This window comes from Crotalus tigris, unplaced genomic scaffold (assembly GCF_016545835.1).
Source record: "Crotalus tigris isolate CLP2741 ecotype Arizona unplaced genomic scaffold, ASM1654583v1 scf7180000024439.5362192, whole genome shotgun sequence".
Taxonomy (NCBI): domain Eukaryota; kingdom Metazoa; phylum Chordata; class Lepidosauria; order Squamata; family Viperidae; genus Crotalus; species Crotalus tigris.
The window spans coordinates 3,199,458-3,220,651 of NW_024100609.1; the positions used below are offsets into that span (position 1 = coordinate 3,199,458).

General features: G+C 38.7%; 1 long non-coding RNA gene across 1 annotated transcript; it reads right to left on the bottom strand.

Annotated features, from left to right (window-relative positions):
- Window positions 1-6,909: 6,909 nt before the first annotated feature.
- Window positions 6,910-9,348, bottom strand: LOC120302890. The gene is made up of 5 exons (XR_005555260.1): window positions 8,077-9,348; window positions 7,883-7,975; window positions 7,732-7,761; window positions 7,478-7,604; window positions 6,910-7,171 (listed from the first exon to the last, which is right to left on the bottom strand). It is a non-coding gene; the product is annotated as an uncharacterized LOC120302890 (long non-coding RNA).
- Window positions 9,349-21,194: the final 11,846 nt, after the last annotated feature.

A 21,194-nucleotide genomic window follows, 5' to 3' on the forward strand; every position in this document is an offset into this window, starting at 1 on the left:
TAAAAAAAATGTTTCAGTGTATTTTTGTTATTAGATTCATGTTACCAGAAGAATCAGAATGTTTTGAACTCATCATCTTAACCTGACCTTGCATATACTAGAATCCACAGAAGTTCCAGTACAGATAGATAGTGCAGGACTTACAAGTGGCTGTTTAATGACTATTTTCAGTCACAACAGCCCCATTTTGAAATGCTGAAGCTCCAAGTCTTTTAGAATGCTGGCTTCAGTAACATTTTCCTCTCTCGGTGAGAAAGCACTAGCAAACACCATTGTTATCAAGATAGTTTGGAAGGGCCTTTCTCCAAATCGCATGCTTTTGAGAAGGAGTCTTCTGAACTATTATGGAATTGAGCCTATGTACAGGTAGTCCTTGACTTACAAAAGTTCATGTAGTGACCGTTTGACGTTACAACAGCACTGAAAAAAAGTGACTTATGACAATTTTTCCCACGACCATTGCAGCAGCATCTTCAAAATTCAGATGCTTGGCAACTGGTTCATATTTATGGCGGCTGCAGTGTCCTGTGGTAAGAAAGGTCGTAAAATGGGGCAAGATTCACTTAACTGTCTCACTTAGCCACTGACATTTTGGGCTCAATTGTGGTCATAAGCCAAGGACTACCTGTACAGGATGGTGGCTGAAAGGAAAATGGACCAGGTTGTGGAGCAGAGAGAGTGTTTATATGCCAGTGGGCCTAGCTGGCCGATGCATCCACTCATTTTTTGTGTGCTGGTGGGCCCCCCCGTACCTCCCCCATCCTGAGGCACTCGCATAGAATCATTTAATGACTGCAGGGGGGGAAGAGCTTGGATCCCCCTGCCTTATAGAAGCCTGTGCCAGGCCTCTAAATGCCCCTCGATCATGTCTCCTCCAGTGGAAAGAAGCTTCATGGTAAACTCTTTCTTTTGAAATTAAATTGCTACATTGCATCAGGTCTGAACTTTCTACTTCAAATGATTCCAGTTTCTAATGAGAGTGAGGTATTAAAACAGCTGGCACAGAAAAGCAATAATCATATATAATGTAGTAAAAGGCCAAAACTTAACATTCAAGGACTTCAAAAGAACAATGTGGTTAAGTGGCGCCAGATTTCAAATTGTACTGCTACTAAATAATTTATTGAATATTTGAGACAAATATTGTATAGCAGTGGTGGCGAACCTATGGCACGGGTGCCAGAGGCGGCACTCAGCCCTCTGTGGGCACACGCGCCGTCACCCCAGTCCTAGGCCTTCAGCTGGGTTTTATAAAACCTTTTTGCTTTAGGCCTCCACCGCCATGTGCAAAAAAAAAAAAAAAAAAGGTTCAATCAGTCAATTTCAATTTTGTGCGGGGAAAAAAAGATCTTGCAAAATTGGATTTGATTGATTGAACGTTTTAGTCCCACCCAGTCTGCCGTTACTACTGTAGCCATACCCAGCCAATGGGCCACACCCACCCGGCACTCGATGCATAAGTGGGTTTTGGGTTGCAATTTGGGCACTCAGTCTCTAAAAGGTTCGCCATCACTGTTGTATAGGAAAAGTGTAAGTCCAGACTCTTCTCCCCCCACCACCCCCGATTCATTATTGAATGCGTATTTTTACAGGAGGAGGAAGACACTCCTCAGTTGAGACAACTTGTTCAGATTGCAAAATTTTATTAACGGCAAAGCTCTGGGTCTCTGCAATGCTTTTCTAGATTTAATTGGTTTCAGTATTTTTCATTTGGATAGATGCAATGAGAGAATTATGGAAACAAGAGAAAAGAGACTCGGCTGAACTTGAAAATGTCATAATACTGAACATTTGTTGGACACAATTCCTAATTTAGTAGTGAAATGTGATTGAGAGTATGAATTAAATCAATGGGGAAAAAATTATAGAGGTGGAACAATGGGAACTTCAATTGAGAAATGTTAAACTTACTTCAAATATAGTTAGAGTTGGTACCAAGTGTTTTATCTTTGATCAGAACTTCAATCTTGATTACTAAAATGAGTAATTCATTTTCCATGAAATGCTGGAAATATAATGAAGAGATTACATCACTTAATTTGTATGTGGTGACAAGGGTTGTAAGGTTCAGAAAATATTTCATCATAGAATGGAACAAATTTTGAAAATAATTTTATTTCATTGTAATATATTTTTTTTATTAAACTTAACTAAATCATCCATTAAAATTCACTAAATCATACATTAAACTTCACTAAACCATACATTAAACTTTACTAAACCATACATTAAACTTCATTAAACCATACACTGGTACCTGAGCCCTGCTCCCCAAGAAAATAGTTTCTAAAACAGCATTGCCCTTCTGAACCTCAGATGTTGTGTGAATAATATTGGCAAGAAGCAAGGGGCCCCTTGGTGTTCTCTGAGCTTGGTTGCTTTCTTACCAAAATAGGTAACATTATCAGTGCTAGTCACAAGTAAGGGCCCTCCACAGGACCCATCGTACAGATAGTCCTCAACTTGGGCCCAAATTTTTGTTACCTATGTGAGACAGTTTTAAGTGAGCTTTGCCCCATTCTATTACCTTTTTTGCCACAGTTGTTAAGTGAATCCACTGCAGATGTTAAGTTACTAACATGGTTGTTAATTGAATCTTGCTTCCCCACTGACTTTGCTTGTCAAGCCACAAAAGGTGATCCCATGACCCCAGAATGCTGCAACCGTCATAAATATCAGTCAGTTGCCAAGTGTCTGAATTCTGATCATGGGGATGCTGCAACGGTCATAAGTGTGAAAGGGGGTCACAAATCACCTTTTTCAGTGCTGTGGTAAGTCGAGGAATACCTGCGCTGATTTTCTTCTGCAATTTCTCCCTCAACAGAGGGGGAGAATAAGACAACGATCTTGAGTCTGCAACCAGCCCTTGCAGCAGTTCCAAGAAGAATTGCACCCTGATTCAAGAGACTCTGAGGGCACAGATTATACCCCCAAGTGGCCTCAACAACTCTCATAGAGAGTGTTAACAGCCAATGACTGCAAAGAAATACAATCCTTCCATCCCATCTCCCACCATCCTGTCAGAACCTAGCTTTCCATTCCCACCACCCAATCTCAACTGTCAGTATTTACCCTTCCATCCCCCACTATCCAGTCTCAACTGTCAGTACCTGTCCTTCCACCATCACTACCATCACAACTGATTAAGCTTCTTGGATGAGAAGCAAAACATTTTCCTCTTCTTCCTCAAGGAAAAACAGTCCAGTTGCCTTTTGAGGAAAAAAGCACCTTTGAGACAGCTATGACCAAAATGATTGAGAAATTCCAGACATTTATCCATACACTTTGCGATGAATGCCCTTCGAATGCTGTGGGGGGAGGGCTGGGGGGGGGCGGAAAATGAACAAATTTCCAGAAAAGTTTCAGACTACAGGAACCATTTGCGCTTCAATTTGAGATGCAGACAAAATAGACTAAATCCCATAAAAAACTATGGTTTCTTATGATGTGACTTCACTCTTCATCTGCATTCCAACAACTGAACCTGTCATGGTAGTGAAGAAACGTCTGCTACAAGACAGCACATCCCCCCACCCACCATCTTGTCAGAACCTATCCTTTCATCCCCCCACATCATAACTGATGATGCTTCTTGGATGAGAAACAAAATGTTTTCTTCTTCCTCCTCAAGAAAAAATAGTCCGGTTCCCTTTTGGCAAAGCATCTTTGAGACAATTATGACCTGGATGACTGAGAATCTCCACAAATCTTCTGCCTTTGGCCTGTACATTCTGAGGAAATACAAAACGTGCACAGGCAGCCCAGTTTTCAAAAGAGGGGGCATGAGAAGTTTGGCCTTGCAGTCATTCTAAGTATTCTCCCGATCCCAATATTCATTGTTCATGAATATCTACACTGCTGCTGAAAGTTACATTGAGCAGAAAAAACAGTAATAATAAAGGAGAAAATGTGTAGCTCAGGGTTGAAAAAAGGGGTCCTTGGTGCTCTCTGAACGTTGCTTCTTTGCAGACGTTTATTGCCCAAACTAGGTAACATCCTCAGTGTTAGTAAGGAGTGGGATTTGCTCTCAATTTATATTCTAGTACAGTGATAGTGAACCTTTTAGAGACCGAGTGCCCAAACTGCAACCCAAAACCCACTTATTTATTGCCGGGTGCCTGGGTGGGCGTGGCTGTGGTGGTCATGCCAGATTGGGTGGGTGTGGCCAAGGTGGGCGTGATCACCTCAATGTTGCTAGTGGGGAGGGATGCCTGTGGGGGCCGGGCAGGGTTGGGGGAGATCCAGGGGATCTCTGGCAGGTGGGGTGGTGGGCAGGAGACTCGTCCTGTGGGGTGAGGCAAGGCAGGGCGGGGATGCCATTGTCACAGGGCAAGGTGAGGCAGGGGTCGGAGCAGCTGCTGCCTGACACCATCGGCTCTGCACACAGAGGCCAGCGAGCATCTGGGTGCTGGGATGCATCCAGCCACGTGGGACCTCGGCAAGTTAGTGAGCGGCTGGTTGAAGAGGGACAGTTACCATCTCTGGGGCATGGCGCGCGTGCCCACAGAGAAGGCTCTGAGTGCCATCTCTGGCATACGTGCCATAGGTTCGCCACCACTGTTCTAGTAGCTTGCCCAGTCAGCATTGGAGGGAGTGGTCTTGAAGGATCTTTGGTTGGGCTGTTTACTATTAGCTTGTTTGGCAGTTCCTTGGTTGGAGTATTGTTTACTTCTTGATTGTTGGTCTGAAGTTAATCTTAGTGTTAATCTATGCTCATCTGAGTTTTGATTGCTGGGTGGGGAGGTGTTTGGGTCTTTTTGTTCTTTTTTTGGCTTGTTGAATGTCTCTTTTGCACAGTATGCAGATGTTGTTTATGTGTCTATTGATGGCCAATTTGTCAGAGTGCAGGGTACAGCCTGCTTCTAATGTTTTTGGGCTTGGCTTGGTCTAAGACAGGGGTCGGCAACCTGAAACACTGAAAGAGCCACTTGGACCCCTTTCCCTCACAAAAGAAAAAACTGAGAGCCGCAAAATGTGTGTGTGTGTGTGCGCGCGCGTGCGTGCGTGCGTGCGTGCAGAACAGGGCACTTGATTGAAGAGGCTGGATCAGCTTCATTTTTTCCCTGTGAAGCCGGAATCCCCAATGCCCCTCCCCGCCATGATCCAGAAAGATTTGCGCCTTTCCCGAACCCCGAATCAGTCCCTTCCAGCAAGTTGCCAAGCCTTCCCTTCCTCCTCCTTCCCTGGTAGCTACTGTATTTAAATTTGCTTTTTCTTGGGTGGCTACAGAGCTTTCTTTGTTTTCTTTCCTTCCTATCCCTCTTCTCCCCCCTCCCCCCGCCTTCCCTACAATGCCCTTGCACTGCGGTGTATCCTCGTCTCCCATACATATTAATTTTTTGAAGTATGGGCAGCTCTGCCGTCCTGGCTTCTCCTCCCCTCGGAAAAGACTGCTCTCCCCCCACCCCATGCTCTCCCTCTCTGGGACTTTCCTCTTTCGGAGGAAGCCTGACCTGGGGAGACACGTGGCCGTCTCAACTTCCCAGGGAGCGATGCCCCCGCTGGCCACCGCCCCAGCCGGGACTGCCGCTCAGCCAGGCCCGGGGAGATGCTTGGCCGACTTCACTTCCCATGGAGCGATGCCCCTGCTGCCTGTCGCCCCAGCTATGACTGCCGCCCGGCCCAGCCCAGGGAGACACGTGGCTGGCTCGGCTTCCCAGGGAGTGATGCCCCTGCTGTCCACCGCCCCCACCGCTTCCTCAGCCATTTTGCTGTCGCAAGAGGAGGGCGCGAAGAGGATGCTGCTCTCCCTGCAGCCCGGGTGCACCATGGGCAGCCGCACCAGCAACTGGGAGTGCCATCGTGGGGACGAGGGGGGTCCCAACCCGCCGCCAGCCTTGCAGCCCAAGGTCTCCTTCTCCTGTAGCACCGAGGGCGGTGGCAGCAGCGGCTCCCCGAAAGCAGCCAAGGAAGGCGCCACCACTGGGGCCAGCGGGAGGATGGCAAAGGGGCTCGGCTGCCTGGTTGCCACCATCTCTCCAGCCTCGCTCAGCGTGACCGGCAGCAGCAGCAGCTGGATGATGGCAAATGGGTGCGGCTGCCCGGTGGCCGCTGCCTCTCCGGCCTCGCTCAGTGCGACCAATGGCGATGGCAATGATAGCAGGAGGATGGTAAAGGGGTGCAGCTGCCCAGCCGCTGCCTCTTTGGCCTTGCCCAGCGCGATGGGCAGAGGCGGTGGCAGCAGGAGGACAGCTAAGAGGCACCGCACAGGTGGGGAAAGGGCCGGGCAGGCACCGTGGGGGAATCTCTCAAAAGAGGCTACGGAGATCCTGGGAGATGGCCGAAAGGCGCAGGCAGAGAGGGGAAACTACCAAGACCCCTGGCGACCCCCTTGACTAAGAGGCGGCGGCAAAGCAGGGCGAGGGGAGACCCGCCGGGCGGGGAAGAGGCATCCCAAGGCTAGCCACCGGCAGCTCCTTACCCAGGTTCTACTACCTTTCTAGCAATCCTCCTGGCTCTTCCTCTGCTGCCACCATGTGCAATCTGAAGAAGAAAAGAGGTTTGTGGGCAGTCCCACAAACCAAAGAAGTTCAACCAATCAATTCAAACTTCGTGAGAAGTTTGAATTGATTGGTTGAATTTTTTTAGTCCCACTTTTTTTTTTCAGACTGCACATGGTGGCTGAGGAGAGGGAGCCGCAGGAGACAGGTGAAAGAGCCACATGCAGCTCCTCAGCCACGGGTTGCCAACCTGTGGTCTAAGACAATCAATAACATAGATGCAAAAAGGCAATCTCTTTTCTGCCCAACAAGATTATGCAACACATGTCAATGGTTGACCAATGTCTTCTTTCAAATTTATTTTGAAAAGAAAAAGAAAAAGGCATTTCTGGGAAATTACACATTGAAAAGATAGACAAATTTATTAAAGGTGGATTTTACATACATAATTATGGGATGTCCTTGACTCTTCTGCATCCCTGGTATAGAATTCTGCAGAATTTGAAAATCTCAGAAAAACACCTTGAAAAATTCAGAGAAAAAAATTTTTCTTCATTTTTTTTCAATGGCCTCCAAGTATGATAATTTCACTTTTTATGGCATCTCATCTTTAACTGTGCTGTATTTGGTTAAATATTTTTCAATAGGTATATCTGGGAACTCCTGGGAATAAACTTAGAATTTGTTCAAAACTCATCTTCTCGCTCTGTCGCATTTTGATGATGATTTTGCTATGGAAGCGAAAATGCAGATATGTATTTATGTATGTCACATTAAGAAAAAATGGCATTTTATTGCAGTATCATTGCATTTGCCTATAATCTTACAACTGCTTATTTTGCAATGCAAAACATTATTGTATTGACTAATATTAAAGAACTGGATTTGTGTAAGAACTATTTTTGATGTATTCAAAGAAAGTATGCTGCTAAAAGGTTAAAATTCTAGCAAGGGAGGATGAAGAGACAACATTCCCAATTATGACTTTCCAAAAGTTATGTCTATTTCTCTCCCACAAACGGAAGGACAAATCTTACCATCATCATCATCTGGTTTTCTTTTTTTGTTGATGTGTATGGAGTCCAACTTGGAACACATCTCTTTGATGTTTTTGTCCACAACCTTTTGCAGTTCTTTCTGCTTTTGGCTCTCCTTTGCTACTTCCTGTAAAAAGAAATGGATGAAGCACCATCAAAATTTAATTTTTAATGCATTATATAATTTTGCTTACTGAGGCTGTTCTAATTTCTTGCTATCATGTAAGATGCTTTTCCAGCTGGCTATTTCTCACCTGGAATGTCTTCTTCAACTTGGGCAGGCCCTGGAGAAAAAAAAAAAACACCAAAATAACTAGTGCTTGTAAAGCTGAACTTAAGAAGAAATAAATCATTTTCATTTTTAAAATGAAAATAATTAAAATGTTAAGTTAAAATTATACTCACTTCCTTGACTTTGAAAGAGTTTCTCCTTCAATTATTTGTTTGGTTCGCAAGGCTGGTGACATCGCTTGCTAAGAATTCATTTTTCTCCTCCAGCTAAGATGCAGAAATTACAAGAAGCATTTATCAGTCATAGAATACAAATGAGCAGACAAAAAGAGAAGCTTTAAACAGGATTGTTAAGGGAAATGAATTACCTGCATCTCTTATCGTGGCATTTCTCTCAGCCAACTTTTCCTGGTGTTTTTCTCTTATTTCCTTCAGCTGCTCTTCTTCGGTATTTTTAGGGAAAAGCACTTGTGCTATTACACAATATTCATAAAAGATATTACATACGAAGCCACCAATGACCCAGCAATTTAAGACTGATTATAGCAAATGGCACAGTCCATTTAAAATACGCTGGGGTGTGTTATTAGTGCAGGAAAACAGATCTTTTTGCATTTGTTTCCTATTAACTTAAAGGGAGTTCAGAGCCTCTCCCAAAGACAGTTGTTCTGAAGGAAGAGGTTATTTCCTCTGTGGTGCAGAGGAAGGACTGCCTTCCTATCCTCACATCTGCTACAGGTGCCCACACAAACAGTATGGGTGGTTCCTCATCTTTGTGTCTTGGATCTTGCTTGTATTTCTGGAGACAGTACTGCCAAAAGAAGACATTTTGAACACTGAGGGCAAACCAAGTGGAGGAAGATAATTTAATTATCCTAGTTTTCAAAGTAATGTACATACTGTATGTTTTCTCAAGCCAAAATGTTGATATTTGTAGATGGGAGAAAGTATAGTGAATTTTAGATTTTTAGCAATAATCCTTAAGGAGGCTGCTTACAAATGAAGCTGCTGAGAGCAATTATTTTGCTCTATTTGTAAAAATCTGTCAGGAATAAAAATTTAGTTCTCTAGCTCGAAAAAGATTTTTAAAAACAATAATAATCTTGCATGTAATCCTTCTAAAAAACTATTTTATCTCAAAACTGGGATCTAAAAGCAAATAAAAGATAAAATGGATAATATGAATGTAAGAATAACAGATCTGGCAAAACAAAGTCAGGATACGACACGAAATATTACAGAAGTGAAGACTCAGATGGGAGAACATGATAAGGTGTTAAAAAGTCAGACAACTATGATGCATCAGGTGAAAATGATTTGATTGAGATATGTGATCGTCAACGCTGATCAAATTTATGTATATGTGGATATCTGGAGAAAAGAGAAGAAAATGAAGCAAGGCAGTACTGGATGGGGCTACCTTGATTTTCCCAGATGTCCCCTTTACAAGATATGATATTGATGCAATACATAGAGTCGGCCAAAAAGGTTGGGAAGAAAATTGCCAAGAGATATTGTGGTGTGACTCTGGTCATATGTAAGAAAAGAGCAATTGATGTGCAAATTGCAAAACATGTCATCTATAATGTTTGGGGGGCATTAGATACAAGTTTTTCCAGATTTATGCAATGAGACTTTACAATGGAGGAGAGAGATGCATCAAGTTTGTCAAATATTGAAGAAAAATAACATTAACTACAGCTGGGGATATCCAGGTTTTTTTTTTTTAGAATTTTCTTACGGTGGAAGATTTTACCGAGTTGAAACAAAAGAGGAGGCGATGGAGAAATTAAGGGAGCATGGAATCATCAATAAAAAAGATCTACAGGAGAAAGGGAAGCTAGATGAAGCAACAGGAGTTACAAGTTCATTGTAGAGATAGTATATAAGTATTTGCAGGGCTTTTTTTGTCCTAGAACACCCTGAACGGATTTCCGGCACCTTTTTGGGATGGAACCTTGTAGGGTAGGCAAGGCAGGTTGTATGACATGGGTGAATTCCGGCACCTTTTTTTTTTTTTTAACAAAAAGAGCACTGTGTATTTGTAATGTTATATGTTTGCGTGTAGAAATTAAGGTAAAGATGGTCAAGGGAAGTGGAATGGGCGACCAAAGTCCATGCAGGGATGGCTTCTCTTCCCCCCTCCCCGGAGGCCTGAAGCAGCGGAGAGGAGGAAGATCTCCTGAAGAAGGAAAGGGAGACAATATATATGTATATGGATGGGTAAGAGGTTAGTTATGTTTTGGGACAATATGCTTACTTTGCAGTTTTAGTTTTTTAAGATTTATGTTAGAGCACATATGGAGACCAAAGGGAATATGTAATATAAGGAATACATGGGGAAATCATTGAAGGTAACTACATAGAATGTACATGGCTTGGGGGGGGGGGAATATAAACGAGCAAGAATTGAAAAATCAATTAACAAAGAGAAAATAGATATTGTATTTTTACAAGAAACACATCAGAAGAAAGAAGGGGTGAATGAAGTTATAGTGGGCTGATGTATATGAAAAGGCATTTGGTACATCAAAAGCAAGAGAGGTAGCAATCATGGTAGCTAAAAGATGTGAATTTAAAATAAAAGTCATAAAAAAGGATGATATGGGAAGATTTCCTATAATTCAAGGCTTGATTTATGGACAAGAGGTCACTTTAGCAAATTTGTATGCACCTAATACAAATCAAAGAGAGTTTTATAACAGGGTATATAAAGAAATAGAAGAAATAAAAAAGGTTATGTGATAATGGCAGGTGATTATAATATGGCTATGGATACAGGAATTGATAAATCTAATCCATCAAAAGGGGAAATAAAGTATAATAATACAGATTTAAGAAAATTTATTAATAGAAATAGATTAAAAGATGTTTGGAGAGAATTACATGGCAATCAAAAGAGTTATGCATATTTTTCTAGTAGACATAAAAATTTTACAAGAATAGATTATATATTTGTAACATCGGAAATATTATCTAAAATAATGAAAGCAGAAATAAAAATAATTAAAATATCAGCATGCAATGGTGACTATGGAAATGGAAATAGATTGTGATTATAAACAGACAAGTAGATGGAGAATGGATTCGAGGATTTTTAAAAATAGATTTTAGAGAAAATGGAAAGAGGAAAAAAGACATATGGACTATAAATGAAGAAGAAGGTAGTAATATAGGTGTAATATGGGATGCAATGAAAGCAGTGGTAAGAGGTTTAGGGATAAAATATTCTTATAATATAAAAAGCAAAAAGAGAAACATAAAAAAGTTGGAGGAGGAAATTAAAGAACTAGAGAGTAAATATATAGAAAGTAGAGAGAATAGGATTATGTTAGAATTATCAGCTAAAAGAAAAGAGTTGCAAAATACTGAGTTAGAACAGGTTCAAAGAAATCTAATTTATTTAAATAGGGAATTTTATGAAAATAGTAATAAAAATTCTAAAATGTTGGCTAGAGCCACACAAGTTAAAAAGGCAAAAAGCCTGACTAGAGTAATAAAGAACGATAAGAGAAAAAGATGTAACATGATGAGAGAAAAATTGTTCATATTTCAGAAGTTTTTTGAAAAGTTATATAAGGGAAAGGAAATAAATGTGAATGAAAGTCAGGCATATATAGAAAAGAATTTAAACTGTAAAATTTGAGAATATGATAAAGAAATAATGGAATCACAAATAGAAGAGGAGGAGATACTGGAAATTATTAATAAATTGAAAATAGGTAAAGCACCAAGGTCAGATGGACTAGGTGCAGAATATTATAAAAATTTTAAAGGATTATTGGTGCCAAAGATGAGGTTAATGTTTAATAAAATAATGGAAGAGCAAATTATTCCAAGTTCCTGGAAGCAATCTCTGATAGCATTGATAGTGAAACCTAATAAAGATCTTACAAACCCAGGATCATATAGACCAATATCCCTTATTAATCAGGATGCTAAGATTTTTACAGCAATATTGACAAATAGATTGAATACATTTATAGAGAATTATATTAAAAATGATCAGTGTGGATTTATAAGAGGCCGACAAATGTCAGATATAGTAAGAAGGGTATTAAAGATAGGTTATTACATAAAGAATCAAAAATTAAAGGCTGGTTTATTAGCATTAGATGTATTTAAGGCCTTTGATTGTGTGGAATGGCCTACCTTGAAGATATACTGTAGAAATTAGGCTTTGGAAAAAAATTTAGAAAGGAAAACTATACTCAGAGAATAAGGTGAGAATAGTTATAAATGATGGTGTTACAGAGACAATAACCTTAAGCCAGGGAACGAGACAGGGTTGCCCCTTATCTCCAGCTCTATTTGGATTATTGATGGAGGTTTTGGCAAATGCAATCAGGAAAGATTCATTGATTGAAGGAATTGGTGTATATAAGAAAACTAAAATAAATTTATTTGCAGATGATACATTACTAACATTTCAAAATCCCATAGCTACTATAGAGAGGGTATATTCAGATTTGAATGAATTTGGGAAATATAGTGGATTGCAAATAAACTGGGGAAAATCAGAAATGATGTTATATAACCATAGTAAAGAAGAAATGGATGTATTGAAAGAAAAATATAAATTAAAAATAGTAGATAGTATCAAATATTTAGGTGTTGACATCCCAAAAAATATTCAAGACTTAAAGAAGATAAATTATCAGAAGTTAAAGAAAGATATAACAGATAAAATGGATAAATATGGAAAAATAAAATTATCATGGTTCGGAAGAATTACAACAATAAAAATGAAAGTTTTACCAAAAATTATTTTTTTGTTTTGGATGATCCCAATTAAGTTTTCGGATCAAGAATTAAAGGAAATACAGAGATTGCTGGAGGTGTACTGTAATGGAGGTAAGAGAGAAAGAATAAGTAAAGCATAATGGTACGAACCATTAAAAAAGGGTGGGCTGGGTCTTCCAAATATTAGAAATTATTGGGTAGCTAATCAATTAAGGGTGGTCCCAGATATTATAGCAGTAAATATTTATTATGGGGGCAATATAGAGTTGAAGGAATTAAGGGATTCCTTAAGGCGATCCTATAGAAACATATTGGTTTAAAAATGATATTTAAAAAGTGTTAAGAGAATTCAAAATCCCTTTTTAAAAAATGTGATAGAATTATAGAATAAATGGAGATATCGGTTAATGCCAGGAATTTTTCCTTTCACACTGTTGATAAAATGGAGAAATTCCCTAAAACTGAATTGAAATAATGGATTAGTAAATTTAAAAAAAAAATCAGATATATGAATGGGAAGACTGGAAGAACAAGATAAAGAATATAATACAATTAAAGAAAGTTTTATCAGATACTAAATTAAATTGGTTGAATTTAATATAATTAGAGAAATGGATAAACATGGAAGAAAAATTCGAGGTGAAAGATAGACAGTTAACAAAATTTGAAAAGATTATAAAAGAAAGTGAGGAAAATGAAGAATATATAAGTAAAGGAAGAATTGGGAAAATATACAGAATATTAACTGAACTAGAAGATCAGGCAAAAGGTTTAAAATCAACCTGGGAAACAGATTTAGGAGAAATAAACGACAAAGATTGGAAAAATATTTGGAACAGAAGAGTATATAAGAATATGTCAGTTAGAGTTAAGGAAAATGGATCTAAAGTGATATGGAGGTGGTACCTAATACCACATAAATTAAATCAAATAGATGTTAAATATACAAATATTTGCTGGAGGTGTGAGAAAGCAATTGGAACATATAAACATATGTGGTGGGATTGTGATAGCGCACAAAAGATATGGGACATGATGTTTAGGGAAACTAGAGAACTTTTGAAGGTAAATTTAGATATGTCATCGAGGATTGCATTACTATTACTGGTAGTAAAACAGGTTATAAATGAAGCAAAAAAGGGATTGATTGTAAATTTGATAATGGCACTAGATTAGTGATGGTTAAATATTGGAGACGGAATTGGGTTATTCAAATAAATGAGTGGTATAATGAAATATGGAATATGGCAATAAATGATAAATTAATAACAGAAATTAAATTTTAAAAAGGTATGATTAAAGTAAATAATTATGAAATATGGGATGATTTTATAAAAACAGTCTTGGAAGAAGGCAAAGAGAATAAACCTGCTCAAGAATATATGCTGTTTTGGAGGGGATAAGGGCACAATTGAAATATATTGTATATTGTTAGTTATTATGTGAGAAGAAATATAGGTAATAAAAATGGTCTCCAGGAGAGTGGGTGCATTGTAGTATTTGTATTTTTATACTGTTTTTTATTTAGACTTATATGTATTATGTTTGTATTATTTGTATTTGAATAAAATTAAAATTAAAAAAACTGGGATCTGGAAGGAACTATATTAAATTTGATTTGAATTCTTAATACATATAAATTTCTGGAAATATTGCTGCTTAGAAATAATCAGAGTTTTCTTTGTGCAGAGGGGATTGTTTCTTTTTGTGCACAAACGATGATGCAAACAAATGGGTTGTTGTTTGTCATGGGAGCAGATATATGGTGGAGGGGGCAGCATCCCCTCCACCATATTGTCTCCACCTGTTACAGCCAAAAACAGTAAGAAGAGGGGGCTCTCTGCCCTGCCCCACTACTTCGGGCTATCCACCTTGTAAATTGAAAATGGGGTCAAGGACATGCTGAACCTTCTCCAATGCTATAAAGGGACATGGGATAGTGAAGCAACAATGTTCACTAACTGTTATCTGCTGGGTGCTTCATCCCTATGGCCCTAAACCATGACTAATGGCCAGTGCAGTTTAGCATTATCATGAGAATAGAACACACCCTATTTACTTGTTTACTTATCATATTTAGGAACTGTTTATCTCCCTCTCAGAGGGGCTATAGGAGTTGTACAAATGAAATATTAAAAACAAAAGCACATCTATAATATTTGAAAGAGGCAAGCAATGTTAAAAATAAATTAGGAAGAGGGATTTGAGGGCTCTAACCAGCCCCACAAATATGTGCTTTTCTATACACTCCAAGCAAGGCCACAGAGCCATGTTTCCTAGCCTTTCTGGAAGGCTGTTCTGTGAATGTGTTTTAACTGAAGATATTAACACAATTCACCAAGAAAGGGCCTGAAAGACGTGCAAATATTTTTAAAATGCTCAGGTTCAAACATTATTCTAAAAATTATTCTAAAACAATTTTCGTTTGTTCCTACAGTAGATTCTTTTGATTCTTTATTTCAGTATTATTATTTATGCCATGTTATCTGTCAGGTTACCTCTTTAATCCTAAATTGACAAATAAATAAATAAAACAGAGGATCCCTTACCTCAAAGAGGGCATTCCCAATATAGTATAAGAATGTATCCATGATTAATTCAATGTCCTAAACTAAACTAATCCTAACTAAACTAAACAAATATATTAAATATGATAAAGAAACAAATAAATAAATAGTATATATAAATCAAACTAAACTAAGTAAACAAGTGTGATATTTAATAAGATAAACAAATAAGCAAACAAAGAAATATTGTAAACTAAACCTAAGCTATATAAATGCTGTTAAATAAAAACAAAACCAAATCTAGGTTACCAGTCCTAAATGAGTAAGGAGCAGTGCACACACAGAGAAAAAAAGAGTGAAGAGCTTTCATTCAGCCCACCAAAAAGAGATCTCTGGAGAAATAGGCACAATTTATACTGAAAAAGTGGTGCAGAGATGAGTGAGCAGAAATGGAGAGTTTTCTATGCTTGGCAGAGTAAATTACAGTAGGACTCTTGCTCCACCATATTGTATTTGCCCATTTCTCTGGAAAGAACTTCAAGATGGCCACTGATCTATATTTGATGGGTCTCACAACATGTGCCTTCTCAGTTTTGGTGCCCTTCCTACAGACTGTTCTTCCCAAAATTAAGTATTTATTTTTTCACCCCCCCCCCACCATCCAGTCTCAACTGTCAGTGTTTCCCTTCCATCCCCCCCCACCATCCAGTCTCAACTGTCAGTATTTACCCTTCCATCCCCCCCACCATCCAGTCTCAACTGTCAGTATTTACCCTTCCATCCCCCCCCCACCATCCAGTCTCAACTGTCAGTATTTACCCTTCCATCCCCCCACCATTCAGTCTCAACTGTCAGTGTTCCCCTTCCATCCCCCCCACCATCCAGTCTCAACTGTCAGTATTTACTCTTCCATCCCCCCACCATTCAGTCTCAACTTTTAATGCATTACATAAACTTGCTTACTGAGGCTGTCCTAATTTTGTACTATCATGTAAGATACTTACAATTTTCAGTTTATCAATCTCTCTGTTGAATCTCTGGATTTCATCTTTTAGTTTCTACATTCTTCATGGCCTGCTGATGTTTTCTTTTGTTGTGCCATCACTGCCAGCTCCTTGTTCATTTGCAGGCTGGGGGAAGGGAGTGTAAGAGAAGAATAAGTGGCTATAAAGGTGTGCTGCTGATGTTACCTAGTTGAGTAATGAAATGTCTGCAAGACTCAGAGAGCACCAAGGATCCCACAGTGTAATTTCTCTATCTGTTTAAAATTGAATACATTTCCTTGACCCCTTCCTTATATATATAATATGGCTGTGATTAACAGTAGTTGCTTTCTCATCGTCTACAATCATAGGGCTGGAAGAGACTTGGAGGGCAACACCTGAGAACAAACAAACAAACTGGAAAAGGTGAATTTTCTAAGTACATCGTAGTGGGCTGGCTACGCAGGCGAGCTGGGGGAGCAGGGTGGACAGTGATGGGGGGGGGCGGAGGAAGGAACAGCCTGACCTCCAGCTGGTCGCTGAATTGACTGCTTACGGTGGTCTACTAACAGAGTATATATATGGCAATATAATCAGCAATTCACTGCATATTAGAAAGATAAAAAAGCAAAAAATCTGATTTTTAATTTTTCTGCTTTTATTGATAAGAATGAACAAAGAATTTTGAGAGTGACTATAAGTATTATCCCAGTTCCCACAACTCCATGTGACTGGAGTTAGTGATAGGCCTAGAAGAACTTTGATATGAAATCAAATATACTTGTTTTTCTTTAATTATTAGTGTATGCAAATTCACACACTTAAAGTATGTTTTGGTTATTCTGCTGCTCTTAAAGAACTATAATTATTCTTCTCTAGCACCAGCCATGGCTAAAAGGTGTTGTACACTTCAAGTTATTTTCACACAAATAGCAAGCAATTCAAACTAGGGTTTCATATGAAGTTGGTCACCAAAGAAAAGACTTGTAAGAAACCAGAAGCCAGAACCAAACCGAGCAACTATCCTCATTAAATCAATCTTAGAAAGTTCTTACAGGCCAACGTGAATGCTTTATTTGCTTCTCATTAACTTGATTGAGCTTATTTGTGCAAGTGTAGTAGCTTAAAATTGGAGAAAGATGATTTCCCTAGAGTTGGCATACTTTTACTCTCCAGACACTGAGTAAAGTGGGATTGCAAAACATGCTCTCTATACCATATACAGATAGCCAATCAATGGGTTGGGTCCAGAGCATCTCACAAGATCCCTTGTCCTCACCCAACCCACCCCCCCATGGCCACTGTTATTCCTGCCCTGTTCTTTTATTGTCCTTTCCAACTTCTTGATCAACCTTTTATTAGAGGGAAGCTGTGATTTTTCTTCCTCCTCCTCTCACCTTATCTGTCTATTCTGTCTTCCCCATCTTCCCTCTGTTGCGTCTTAGTTTTAGATCCATGATCTTCAACTGAGCTATTATTATTTCTCCTTCCCCACTGCTGACTTTTCTAACCCCACCTGTTTTTCTCCTCTATTTTCCCAGTAATTCTTGGGAAAGACCAATTCTATAACCTTCCCTGCTTCTATTGACTCTTTCTGTTTCTTTTTGATTCCTGTTAAAGTGTTTTCCAATGTTGTTTTCTCAGACTAGTCATGGGACCTTTGTATTGACTACTACCTTCTGATAAAAATTCAAACAAATGGCAAATTATAATCATAGGAAAGTTGGCAAAAATACATATTTGGTTCTTATTTCTTAGTAGTCTTAGGGGAGAGGAGTAGACATTGAGTCATGGTAGGCGAAGCGCTACCATGTTCAAGATGACTTTCTCTTAAGACACATGTCTTTCATTTGCTCAAAGCTTCAATAAATACAAAGGTTATTTGGCCTGCTCACACCTACCCTTTGGAGTCTAGAGTTCAGCAGGCCATGTCATTCTGGTGTAACCTGCCGGCCAACAGACGTTATACAATCCAGAGTAAGGTTACCCAGCTTAGCTATTTCAGACTCTCTTTAAATATATAAATTATTCTATCTCTTTGCCTATGTAAAAAGTGCTATGTTTCCATTTCTGGCAAAAAAATCTTGCACACAGAGAGGGCCCTGACTATGATCTTCAGGCCTTCACCTGGGAGCCAAAAAGACAACTTTACTTTTATTGACTGAAATGCCAAAATTGTTTGTTGTTTGGATCCTGGATGATACTCACGTTCAGCTTAACACAAGGGTCTTTCAGAGTTCCCAGCTGAAAATAAGATATCTATATCTATCTGTCTGTCTGTGTCTATCTGTCTGTCTGCCTGCCTGCCTGCCTGTCTGTCTGTCTGTAACCACTATTTTATCTACCCCATTGATCAAATGAATTCTTCCCCCTCCACACTTCTGTACATCACCTAAATCTGCTGCAAAGGAGTGGTAGAGGTGTGTGTGATGGAGGGAGAGGTTTGAATTGCAATACTCTTTGATGGTTGGTGTATTGATGGGGGCAACGGAGAGTCCTGGTATATGAATGGGATTTCTTGTAGCTTTACAGCTTTAATAGCAATCATATTCTTCTTTTCACCTTCAGCCCAATATCCTGCACTGGTGTTATATTAAAAGGGATTGCCACTGCATTTACAAATCTATATTTTCCCAGAAGAAGAGAAAATATTGTTTTGGTGACACAGAGAACACACTGCAGTTATCAACGTAACTGAAATGTGGGACTGAGGCAAGCAGTATTTTTTGTTGTTGTTACAAATGTTAAATATAAGAGAGTCACTGCTGTTCTTGGTGCACTATTTTCTTTTTCAGACAGCATAAATCTATGCATTCTCAGCGGACTTCTTTCCACATAAATATGCACTAAGACTTGCCTATAATGTTGCATGACAGAAGTGTCTCCTATTAATTAGGATGAAAAATGAATACTCAATGAACAAATCTTGTTTTGATTAGTAAAATGGATTAAGGAAAGGTTAAGGCGATTGTGCAAGAATGGTAGTGAGTAGTTTTGCTTTAAAATTGGAATCTTATATATAAGGCAAACATGTCAAACTCAAGGCCCTCAAGCCAGATCCAGCCCACGATGGTTGAGATCCTGTCCACAGGGCCACCACTGAGATGGCGAGGGACCGGCCAGATGCGTCATGGTGAAACCGCGCCCACCCCATTGCCGGCAATGGCAAAAAAGTTGTGATACGTCACGATACATCACATAACGAGTTTGACACCCCTGCTCAAAGTGCACCAAGCTCAAATGGAGAATAGAAGAAATAGCATCCTCTAGCAGCAATTTGGAAGGTAAGCAAAGTGAAGTGAGTCAAATGCTGGAGGGAGGCTAGATACAATAAAACATGGGAAAATTTTTAACAATGGTTAACAAAATGAGATAATGAAATTGAAATTTATTAAGATGACTGATTTTTTTTCTTTTGACTAATTGATATGCTTGATAATTTTTGTTATCCTTATTGACTACAGTTACTGATTATTATATTGAAAACTTGTATCTGGATGATAGTTTGCTTGCTAAAGCGTGAAATGTTTTTGGGAGTAACCCCATTGTTGTACTTATCCCCACCCCAACTTTTTCCTTGAACCCTACCCTGAATCTCACTGCCTATGTTGACCCTTCCTTCCCTCTACCTCTATAAAAAAAATAATGTCCTTTATCAGTCTCTCAAAACATTTCATAATGATGGATGTAAGTGCAAGTGGACAGTAATCATTGACACCCATAATGATAGACTTTTTTGGCACTGGAAAAATAATGGCTGTCTTAAAACACAATGGGACCACTGCCTGCTGCAATGAAAGATTGAAAATATCTGTAAGAACACAAGCCACCTCATGTGCACATTTAAAATTGCAGATTTAAAAATGCAGATATTTAAAGGAAAATATCACTGAAGTAGAAATGTGATGGGAAGAGCTCATGTTTCAAAAAATTCAAAAGGTGTAGAAAGGGTTTTTAAATTAGTCATGCTGCTATAGTATCCAATCCTTTAGTGTTGCAAAAGGATTCTTTTTTTATTACTTTTTTTTCTGTGGAGGCCAGATTTTGTTCCGCCCAGGCCCCCAGTAGGAGGGCCTCGGCCGAGAGCGAGCGAGAGTGTGTGCCCCCCTGACGGTTTATGTACTTTTTCTTTTTTTTTTATTGAAAGTTTTTTAAATTTTACAAAACAAATCCCCTCCCCAACCCCCCCCCACCCTCCCATACCCTCCCCCACCTCCCCAAACCTCCCAAACCCTCCCCCAACCTTCCCAGAGTTGAGTACAGGCTTAGTTAAAAATTTTCAAAAAAAGAAAAAAAAAACTTAAAACACATATAAATCCTAAAGAAATCTAAATACATTAAATTAAATAGGTTATCTTCTCTAAAAAATAATAATTGCAATCATTAAACACATTATAATATACTCTAGACATTTTCTAATATCATACTTATATTATTATCCATCATTCTATATAACCTCCCTCCAGAACACAAATTTAAACATTACTTTCTTTGAACATCTGTACCTACAATATAAAATCCAATCTCTCCCTCTTTCTTTATCCTAGAACAGAAAAATAAACATATAAACCTTCATTGTACCATTAAAACTAAATACTCTTTGAATACTTAAACTAAATACTTAAACTTAAACTTCTTATCTAAGATTTTCATTCAATCTCCATAATCTTCTCTCCTATCCAAAAAAAAACCTTAAAAGACGTATAAATCCTAAACAAATCTAGATACATTTAATTAAACAAGTTATCTTCTCTTAAAAATAATAATAACAATAATGATTAAAAAAAACCAATCATTAAACACATTATAATATACTCTGAACCTTTTCATATCATACTTATGTTATTATCCATCATTCTTTATAAACTCCCTCCAAAACACAAATTTGAACATTACTTAAAACTTAAAACATTAGAATTCCCTTGTACACATTTAAATCTTTACCAATAACAAATTCGATCCACAATGAACACATTCCTTATCAGTCTCTCTTATCCATAAACCATTAAAGTTCCCTTATACACATTTAAATCTTTACCAATAACAAATTCCGTCCACAAGAAACACAGTCCTTATCAGTCTCTGTTGTCCATATAAAATTTTCATTCGATCTCCATCCTTATCAGTCTCTCTTATCCATAAATCTCGAAAGAAGTGCTTTGAAATCTGCCCTTAAAGGTAGCTCCAAAAAGTTTATAAATCCTGCTTCTCCCGCCGACTCAGAAGCCAATACTTGTGAGGGTTCCTTAAACT